At 35.6% G+C, this 10609-nt stretch overlaps 1 non-coding gene across 1 annotated transcript; it reads right to left on the bottom strand.

The window, feature by feature from the left end:
• Nucleotides 1–827: 827 nt before the first annotated feature.
• Nucleotides 828–934, bottom strand: LOC112483733. The gene has a single exon (XR_003047733.1). It is a non-coding gene; the product is annotated as a U6 spliceosomal RNA (small nuclear RNA).
• Nucleotides 935–10609: the final 9675 nt, after the last annotated feature.

A 10609-nucleotide genomic window follows, 5' to 3' on the forward strand; every position in this document is an offset into this window, starting at 1 on the left:
CATGTGTGCATGCACTGCTGCATCTGACATCAGCTTCAAGGGGAAGTCTATTGGTCTCTATCCCTCAGTGATCTAGCACGAGCAGAAAGTGCTGAAAATGTGGGAAGCGGCAAGAGGAGGAAGCCAGCTGGAGTTCTCGCAACCTAGCCATCCAGCCAGTGGAAATGAGCCACAGGCTTATTATTCTTAGCTCTTCCTACCCTACCCCATCCTCCATGCTCTTGTATCCCCAGGCTGGGCAACACCTGTTATAGAATTCTCATGAATGTGGGGATTTATCTGTGGTTCCACGCACTGTATCTTTATCATCCGTAGCTACTAAGAGCAGAAAATTAGCTGTGGATTTTATCACAATTAATCTTACTAATTAGGTTTTCTACTTCCTTTGTTTCCTGCTTCCCATTCCTTCAGAGCTGACACGGGGAATTTTATACCAAGAAATTGCAGCTGTCATGAAGCTTCAGTTACAGGAAAGACTCTTATGGCCCCATCTAACGTTCATATACATCAATCTGTACTTTGTACGGGAGGAGACCCATATTTTCCAAATGTTCGGTGAGTGCTCCCTTGACCGCTGTAGTGTGAGGGTACTGGACTGGGATGTTTCTCATTGTACTCGGTAGTTAGGACAAATTTTCTAGAGTTTCAATGAATTGTACATTAGTTTTCTATGGCTGCTGGAACAAATTACCACACACTTACAGGCTTACAATGATGCTAATTTATTATCTCAATTTCTGAAGGTGAAATTCTAGGCATAACATAGGTCTGGTTTTGTTTTTTTTGTTTTTTTTTTTTAAGAAATAAAAGAATCTTTATTGTTTGTTTTAGAAACAATATGCTTTACGGATTTGTGTGTCATGCTTGCACAGGGGCCATGCTAATCTTCTCTGCATTGTTCCAATTTTATTATGTGCGCTGCCGAAGTGAGCACCAACCAGTTCTTTACTTAGAGTCTCATGAGGCTGAAGTCAAGGTTTTGGCAGAGCTGTACTCCTTTCTGGAAGTTCTGTGAATAAATCCACTTCTAAACTAATTCATGTTGTTTGAAGAATTGTTTCACATAGTTGTGGGACTAAGGTTCCAATTCTTTGCTGATTGTCGTTTGAGGGTCATTCCCATCTTCTAGAAGCTACCTGCGTACTTTGGCTCATGGCCCCTTATCGCCATCTTCAAAGCCAGCAACGGTGAATCAAGTCAAACTTCAATTCCCTCTGAATTATCCTTCTGCCACATATCTCTGCCTAGTCTTCAGTATCACAACTCAAATATTTTAATTTTGCCATTTCTTAGTATATTCAAGGTCTAACAATCCAGCAAGAGACCAAAACAAAGATATAACTTGGTTTCAACTCCAACTAAATACTAGTGGCTGTCTTGGAAGCTGTGTAGTATATTAAGTCTATAATGAAGTTCAGAAAGACCCAACCTGTAAGGAACACTTAGTGATGTTGTCTCCGTGTCCTTGGGTGGATCTCGAGGCGGTGGGTGGATAAGGAAGTCTCAGCATGTGTGTCATACATTTGCAGTACAGCGCTTAAAACACAACCTCTCATGTTCACAAAGTTCTCTTAAATACACTCAGATGTTTGTGACCACAGAGCTCTGAATTTTCTTCTATATTGGCAATCCTTAGAAAATAAGTTCATAGTGAGAAGGTTGCTCCAGTGATGCGGAACAACTATAGCTATTCTCCTGTGTCTCACCGTTAGACTGTTTAGTCTTTCTTTCCATATGGTTCTAGGATGCTAATACAACCAGCTGACCAATGTGATATCTTGACATCCTGATTGAAACTTTGGTACTCCCAGATCCCATCTTGGAGTCACACCTGCATTTTATGCTTTGCTTTCCATTTTTTCCATTTCTCCTTCATTTTATGCTCTTTTCCAAAAGACCACTCCCTGGTTCCTGTGTTTTGAATTTTTTGGGTCTTCAAATATGTTGCTTAGTCACCCATAATGTCCCTCACCACATTTTCATTTGTTACAATTCCTTCAGTAACCCATCTCAAATGTCACCTCTTCAGAAAAACTTGAATGCAACTCATAATAATAATAGTTAATATAGTGCAGACAAAAACTAAATCAGACACTTGTACCTTTACATGGGTCATAGAATTTAATTCTTCTAATAAGTCCTTCTAATATTCATCCTATGATGAATATTATTATACCTATTTTAAAGGTGAAGAAACAGACTCAAAGTGATTAACTCATTTTCTAAAGTCCAGTTACTAAGAGCAAAGCCAGGTTGCAAAATCTATGTCGATTCAAACATAATCCTTTGTTTTTAATTGTGTTGTGAAGCTAAAATTCTCTATGTCTGTAACTCCTTATGTTTAAATTCAGTCATTTCTTCATGAACCATTTCAAGGTCACTTCCTGCACAATTCTTAATTTGCCTATGTAAATTGCCCCTAGGTTAGACACGTCCTTTTCTCTTATTTACTCTACTCCTGAGACACTTGTCATTTCTCTTTTCGTATCATTCTCTACATTTTCTGGTGGGCTGTTTGTGACTTCCCTGAAGACTAGGACAGGTCTCTTGATTCTGTCTGCTTAAAGTACTGAGAATTCTGCCCCCCAAAATGTCTGATAAATAACTAAAGAATTGATCAGCACTTCTCTGAGTGGATTTTTAAAGACCCTGACATAAAAATGATTCTACTTCTATTAGGGGAGTATAAGGAAAGATAATTTAAATCATGCTTTAGTTACCTTTAATTGAGGCTTTAGCTTTGAAGTTAAATTCCAAAATGATTAAAAGTGCATTACTGACCTCACACACCATTCCAGTTGTACGTCAGTGCTCACCCAGTGTGAGTTAGCAACCTTCCGAAGGTTAAAACTAATGTTTGAGGGAGGAACACTAGCAGTTAGTGGTGCCAGAAGATTTAGGCCTTGGGGATCTGCATAAAACAACTTACTCCTTTATTTTACACAATGATGTTACGACTTGCTAATCAGTCAACGGCAGACCTCTGTGATAGGATTTCTCTGGATTTGCACACTCCATAACAGCAGACCTATCAGTGGACTTTTCCTTTACTAAATACCATCAATTTTCATGAAAGTGTTTAGCTCTGGGGACAGGAAATTACTGCAGTCATAAAAATGAGGAGATGAGGTTATGCTACAATTTCCTTCTTATCATTTGAAACAAGATTGAGGAAACAACATACCTCCATATATTATTTCTAAAACTTTTTGATATTGTATATGTATATATATCATATATATTCAATAGTTTTATAATTTTTATATATGCATAATAATTTGAGATGCTCCCAAACTCTGTCCAAATAAGAGAAGACATAGCCAAAAGTTACACAAACACTGAAGAAATTGTGATCTTTTGTAGTAACATGGTCACTATATAGTGTCAATTAACTCAGTGATTCAACAGTGTCATCAAGGACTGAGGTTCCTAACATCTCTCTGATTTGCCATTCTCAGCACCACAGACTTTGCCCTAGGCTAGCCCACACATGATCACAAAGTGAATGCCACAACTCCTAGTTTCAGGTCATCATAACTAAGAAAGGAAAAAGGAAAGAAGAGTGCATATTTTGTTTACATATTCATTTTTAAAGGCAACGAATGTTTTCTAGAAATCTGCAGAAGTCCCTCATTACTCACTAGCCAGGGGAAATAATTACTATGATTGGAAGATTAATCAAGATCTAACTCCAGGAGCAAAAGAGAATTCTTGTCTCTCCTAAAGTATATACCCATTCTATACCTGAATAAATCCTACTTCTTGTTAACAAGAAAAAGAGGAGTGAGCTATGGTATCTGCCATATAGTGCTATATACACATTATTTATTTTTATCCCTCAATGGTACAGCAAGGAAGGTTACTGTGATAGGCATTGATGATGCTCACCAATATGTATGATTCTCCTCCCCTTTTATTCACAGAAAAAGACTGCAATTCCATGCCTCTTGAGATCAGGTCATGTGACTTTTTTTGACCAATGAAATTTAAGTATATGTGATGTGAGTTAGTTTTGAGCATATAGCAATGTGTGGCAATGTGTGGTAGCTGGTGTTGAAATGGAGGTATAAACCTAAGCCAGCCCATGAGAAACAGTTTCCTTAGGGAGTCTTCCTGATATACGGCAAAAAATAAGTGAGTGAAAAATAAATCTTTGATGTTTTAAGCCACCAAGACTGTATTTTCACAGCTTATCAGTTTAATATGACTGCTAGAACTGGTAGAGTGAGGTTATCTCCATTTTTTTTTTTGCTGATGCAGCTAGCCACAAAAATTATTTAACATTTTCAGTTCTACTTTCTAGCCTATCCCCACTCCGACTTAGACCATCTTACCTTTCTTTCCAGAAATTATAGTAAAAGTAATCTCATTTATTCAAGGGGAAAGTGCCAGCTAAGTAGTGCACTCTGAAGACATCAGATTCCATAAACATTTACTAAGCACCTATTATGTTCCTAGGACATTATGTCTCTATATATGTTCTCACACTTCAATATCACAAAAAATCTACAGGGAAGGAGATATTTATACTACCACTTCACAGAAGAAGAATTTAATTCATAGGGTAGTTAAATGAATTCTTCTAGACACCCTAGTAAATGGTAGAAACGAAACAAAAAAACCAGGTTCTCTGGCACTAAATGCAGTATACATTTCACAATGCTATTCTACAGGCTTAGAAAATCAGTTCAGTTAAAGTAGGTCCTACTGCTATACTCCTTTAAAAGGTGTGATGGGTGAGAATAAATAATATTAAAGAGTTTAGGCAAATATGTTCAAATCAGAAATGCATGTACTAGTGGTATTTAAAATAATTTTAGATGGTATATAACAGGGTATTCAATAATATTGAATTGGACTTCTGCCTAGGAAGGTGGAGTAGATGTACGTTTCCTATTCATGTTACAAAATACAACTAAAATTCCTGGACATTATATAAACACAAACACAAGAAGATTCTGAAAGGTGGAGAGAAGATGACAACGTGCCTAGGGCTCTGACATGATGGTGAGTTCCCTGGGTTTTATATTTGCCTCATGTATCCAACACTTGGACCCAAAGAACCTGGTATTATAAACTGAATGTCTGTGTCCTCCCAAAGTTCGTATACTGAAATCTTACCCCCCAATGTGATGATTTAGGAGGTGGGGGCTTTGGGAGATGATCAGGTCATGAAGTTAGAGCCCTCATGAATGGGATTAGGACCCTTATCAAAGAGAATCCAGAGAGATCCCTTGCCCCTTCCGCCATGTGAGGACAGACAGAAGACAGCCATCTATGAACCAGGAAGCAGGCTCTCATCAGATTCTTACCTGCCAACATCTTGACCTTGGATGTTCCAGTCTCTAGAATTGTGATAAATAAATGTATGTTGTTTATAAGGCACTGAATCTATTCTTTTACACCACCTAGAGCACATTAAGACAACTGGTAACCTATGAAGGGTTATGGAGAGAAAAGAAGCCTTGACAAAGGTTTTCTCTCTTTAGTCAAAGAACGTGGAAAGAGACAGCTTTAGCAAGACAGAGAACATTTAGACAATAGCCACTCAACTCCAGCCAAATACCATAGAAAAAACTCTGGATGTACTTCCGCCTACAGCAGCAATGGCAGAATGGAGAACTTAGACTTCTAGTCTTGTGTGGATGTAATAAGGCATCTCAACGCCTCCTCCTGGTGGCTTCAGAGAAGGCTGAGAAGGGAGTATCAGTCAGGACTCGTGGGGAAACTGAACTTCCACCCTCACCTCTCAGTCTGGAGGGACCCCTCCACATAGCCATGGAGATGGTGTCAAATGAAGCCTAGGAAAGAGTCGTGACTGTCACTAACACCCAGTGGTAATGAGACACCCACTGCTGTGGTGTCAATGGAGGCCATATGAGTAACAGAAATTCAAATCCCCAACCAGCAGTAATGAGTAATTCTCCTCCTCCTGTGTGAGGCTGGGTGAGGAATCTGGATTTCTGTCTCCACCTGGAAGTAATAATGTGGCACCCCCCTTTCCATAGCTGGGACAATATCAGAAAGTGCCAGGTAAAACAGGTTTAAATGAGATCCAGAGTCTCATAATATAATATAAAAATTTCCAGATTTCAATTAAAAATTAGCATACTAAGAACCAGGAGGACCTCAAGTTGAATGGAAAAAAAAAAAAAAGACAATAGTGCCAACTTAGAAATGACACAGATGTTAAAATTATGTGACAAAGAGTTTAAACAGCCATTATAAAAATGCTTCAACAAGCAATTATAAACATGCTTGAGACAATTAAAAAAAAATGTAATCCTCAGCAAAGAAGCCGATTAAAGAAGAACCAAAGGGAAATATTAGAACTAAAATATTCAATAACTAAAATACAAATATCAGCGTCTGGGTTCAACAACAAAATAGAAGAAACAGAGGAAAGAACTGGGGAACTGGAAAACAGAACAGAAATTACCCAATCTAAATCATGGAAAGAAAATAGACTGAAAAGAAAATGAACAGAACCTCAGGGACCCATGGACTATAACAAAAGATACATAACATTCATGTCTTTGGAAAAAAAGGAAAAGAGAGGGTGAACAGCTGAAAAAGTACTCAATGAAATAATGCCTGAAAATTTCCCCAATTTGGCAAGATACATAAATCTACAGACTTAAGAAGCAAACTCCATACAGGATAAAAATCAAAGAAATCCATGCTTACACACATTATGCTTCTGAAAACTAAAGACAGAAAAATCTTGATTGCAGTCAGAAGAAAGTGGTACCTTTTATATAGGATAAAATAATTAGAATGACAGTCAGTTTCTCATCAGAAAACATGGAGGCTGGAAAGAAAGAGTACAAATTTTTCAAGTGATGAAAAAAATCTTAGATCCAGTGAAAACGTCCTTCAGGAATGAATGGAAAATCAAGATATTCTCAGATGAAGAAAAACTAATTGAATTTGTCACCAGTAGACTTGTCCAAAAAGAATAATGAAAGGAAGGTATGAAAAAAATTAAAAAACCGTTGGAGGAAAGAAAGAAACAGTAAACAAAAATATCGTAAATACAATAGACTTTGCTTCTATCCTTGAATTTTTTCTAAGTTATGTTTTCTAAATTATGCCAGTTGAAGCAAACATTATAATACTGTCTGATGTGATTCTAAATGTATGTAGAAAATACACTTAAGAAAATTATTTTTATGAATGCAGGAGAGTACAGGGAAGTAAGGGGAAGTAAGACTTCTATAGTTTACAGAAAGCGATGAAATGAAGGCACAGACTGTGATCAGCTATTAATGTAATTAACATAACAGAATATCCAGTACAACCACTCAAAAGTTATACTACTTTGAGTGTAAAATATGCACTCAAAAACACTACGGACAAATCAAAATGAAATTCTAGAAAATGTTTGAGAAACCAATAAGAAGATGGGGGGGGTGGGGAAAATAGAGACAAAAAAACAGAAAAGAAAAATAATATTAAATTACATAGTGAGAAAATGATTCCTTCCTTTCAAACTCTAGATCAAGTCGGGACATCCAGTGTGATGACAGAAGTCTTCAACCCTTCTTTGACATTGATAACCTCCTTTTTCTAACCTAGAGAGAGCAGGTCTCAGACCCCAAGACTTGGCTGGTGACAACATTTAGCCAGTACTTTTCAATACTGTTCTTGTGGCATTTATTTTTAAGGTTACTTTCCTTTGTGGCAAAAGATACAGATTTTCATAAACAGGTGTTATAAAATGCTCCTTTTTCAAGAATTAGGGGAAAATGATGGCTAAATCTATGGAAAAGTAATAAATACATAATAGTTCATATATTCAAAAAGAGCAAATATCAGCAAGATGGTATCTAAACAACTAAAGTTTGTGAACACATTTAAGCAAAGTAGAAAAGCCATTTTCATACATATATATGTATATATGTTACTACTATGCTAAGTATTTATTTATATATTTTTAAAGCCCACTATAGTGCGAGCTCCTTAAAATCAGGAAAGATGTCACTTTTGTTTCTTTAGCATAATATATGCATAATTTTTAAATTTAGCATAATAGCACTTAGCATAATATTTGTCACACAATGTTCTTAATATATGACTAATCGGACAGCTCTAAAGGGAAATATATAAAAATAAGATCAAATTCAGTCTCTTGGTGACACTTCGCCTCTGGTGGGCCAAGAAAATAAAAGTTGTAAATAACTTATATTCTTGAATTTTCTCTAAGTTTGGGTTTATATATGCATTGGGGGTAGTAGGTATAAAACTAAAGGAGATGGAAATGGGTGGCATGATATCACTTCATAAACATCGAGAACAAAAATGTAAGAGAGTTCTCCCTGATATTTCAAATCCAGCTTTCAGCAAATTATGTTTAGCTGTTGGCTTAAATATTTAGCATAGGCATGTGTTCGTTTATATTATAATTTTAGTCAGGTACACTATATACCAGGATCTTAGTTAATTTTTAATTTTTTTGTTTTAGTTATGGGTCTATTCTTGAGAAACATGGCCATAACTTTTGCGAAAATTATTATTAGATAATTTGATAAAAAAGTAATTCTGCATGTATGTGTCTATTTCTGTATATATTTGTGTGAGTGTATTATGTCTGTGGCCTTTTAAAACATTAAAGCTCTTCTTTTAATTATGTCTTTTCTATTTATCTAATTACTAAAAAAGCTGAGAGAGTACTCCCCAAAAGCTGAACTCTCATGATTTCTGGAAATAACACATTTTCTCTTGTAATATAAAATTTTCTAAGGAGATAAACAATCATTTTTCACAAAGAAAAAAACCCACTCTGTGTGTGTGTGTGGAGGGGCAAAGTTGAATTTATGGCTTAGATTGTATGACAAGACTTTCTGACTTAAGAATTTGTTATTACTCTCAGACAGTAACAATAACAGAGACTAATGACTAAATTTTCCAGATGTGGCCTGAACAGATTTGTACTGGAAATAGATAAGAATCATGGAAGTAAGAATATTAGCTCACTGTACAAGTCGCTATTAAGTGTGTGATATCAGTTGTTTTCCAAAACCTCCTGTTTGAAAGAATCTTGACAGTATTATAGCTTGGCAAACTCCTCTTTCATAGATAAATATGAAGGTAAATTCTGACACATTTTTGTTCAAATGATCACAGCTTTTGAATCTGTGGTCTCACTGAATGAAATTCATCGTACTGTTCTAAGAATTTTGTGATGTCTTAGGGAAACAAAATTAATATTTTGAGGAATAAGAGTTTTACTTTTGAAGAATAAAGCAAAAACATTCATTTTAAAATTTTACTGATTTGAACTTATAAAGAACAATTTCAACTTTAATTTTCAAAATTAATTTTAATGAGTAAAATTTTGTAATCTATGTATCAGGAAGAAAAGTGTTGCACAATGCCCTCCATAGCATATTTTGACAATTTCACATCCCCTTATTTCTAGGAACAATGGCTTGTTTCATATTTCACTCTCACATCAATTTCACAAGAATAAAAGGCTATATTTGTGAGAAATGACATTTCAAAACTGGGAAAAAGGGAAGAGCATATTTAAGCGAAAAAAATGATTCATTTTAGAGGCACAGTCTAATGTCCAATTAGCAGAGTTAAATATATAGTTTATGTCTTCATTCGATAAATATTTATTGAGAGCCTACTATGTGCCAAGCTCTAGTTTATCATCAAAGTTACTTTGGTGAGCTACAATAAAAAAAACTCTTCCTCACTACTCTCACATTTCATTGAAAGGAGTCAGATTATAAAATGAGAAAACTGTAAGGTAATTTCGGACACTGAGAAGTACTATATAGAAAAGTGGGTGATAGGAAGAGACAGATAGTGAGAGAAGCTGTTGTAGTCATATTGAAAGTCAGGGAGGTACTATGGTTTGACTATAGTAATTTAGATCTTGGCTCTGTGCTTTAACGGACCCATGTATCACAACACACACACACACACACACGTTACAAAAAACCCAGGTGCGTTAGTCGCTTCGCATCCATCATTGCAGGTATGGTATTGACTTTAACCTTAAACACCTACCCTCATGACTCATGGCATTCAGGTCCCAGGAAAAGTCTTCTTCACCTCCCTTTGCGTTATGTTCTCAAGAAAAGACAGTAAAGGTTTAGCACTCTCCACTGCTGATTTCAGAAGTGAACACTTTTGTGTCCATAGAGGGTCTGAGGAGCCAAATGGCTTAAGTTGAAAAAAGGACACATTTTTCTCAGTTAAAACGAATGCATAAATTCTTGCATAGAAAGAATTATTTCCTGATACTACCATAGGTCCATTTTCTTGTCATTTGTCTTCTAATTTTATTTCTGGAGGTATTTGCAAGTCAAGATCGTATCTGCAATAAACATATATGTTATATATTTATGTATATGTATACACACACACACATATATACATGTTATATGTGCATATTTATGTATATACATATACATATATGTGTTTATATCTATATCTATCTATAGTAGATCTAGATGTAACTAAAACATGAAGTCTTATACCAATTTTTTTACATTGAGATCTAGAGAGTTTTTGAACTCTAGCATTAAAAAAGTCATATTTTATTGTTATTAATATTTAAATATATAAATTTAATACTTATTTAAAGATGTAAATT

This window comes from Pteropus alecto, unplaced genomic scaffold, assembly GCF_000325575.1.
Source record: "Pteropus alecto unplaced genomic scaffold, ASM32557v1 scaffold164, whole genome shotgun sequence".
NCBI classification, from domain to species: domain Eukaryota; kingdom Metazoa; phylum Chordata; class Mammalia; order Chiroptera; family Pteropodidae; genus Pteropus; species Pteropus alecto.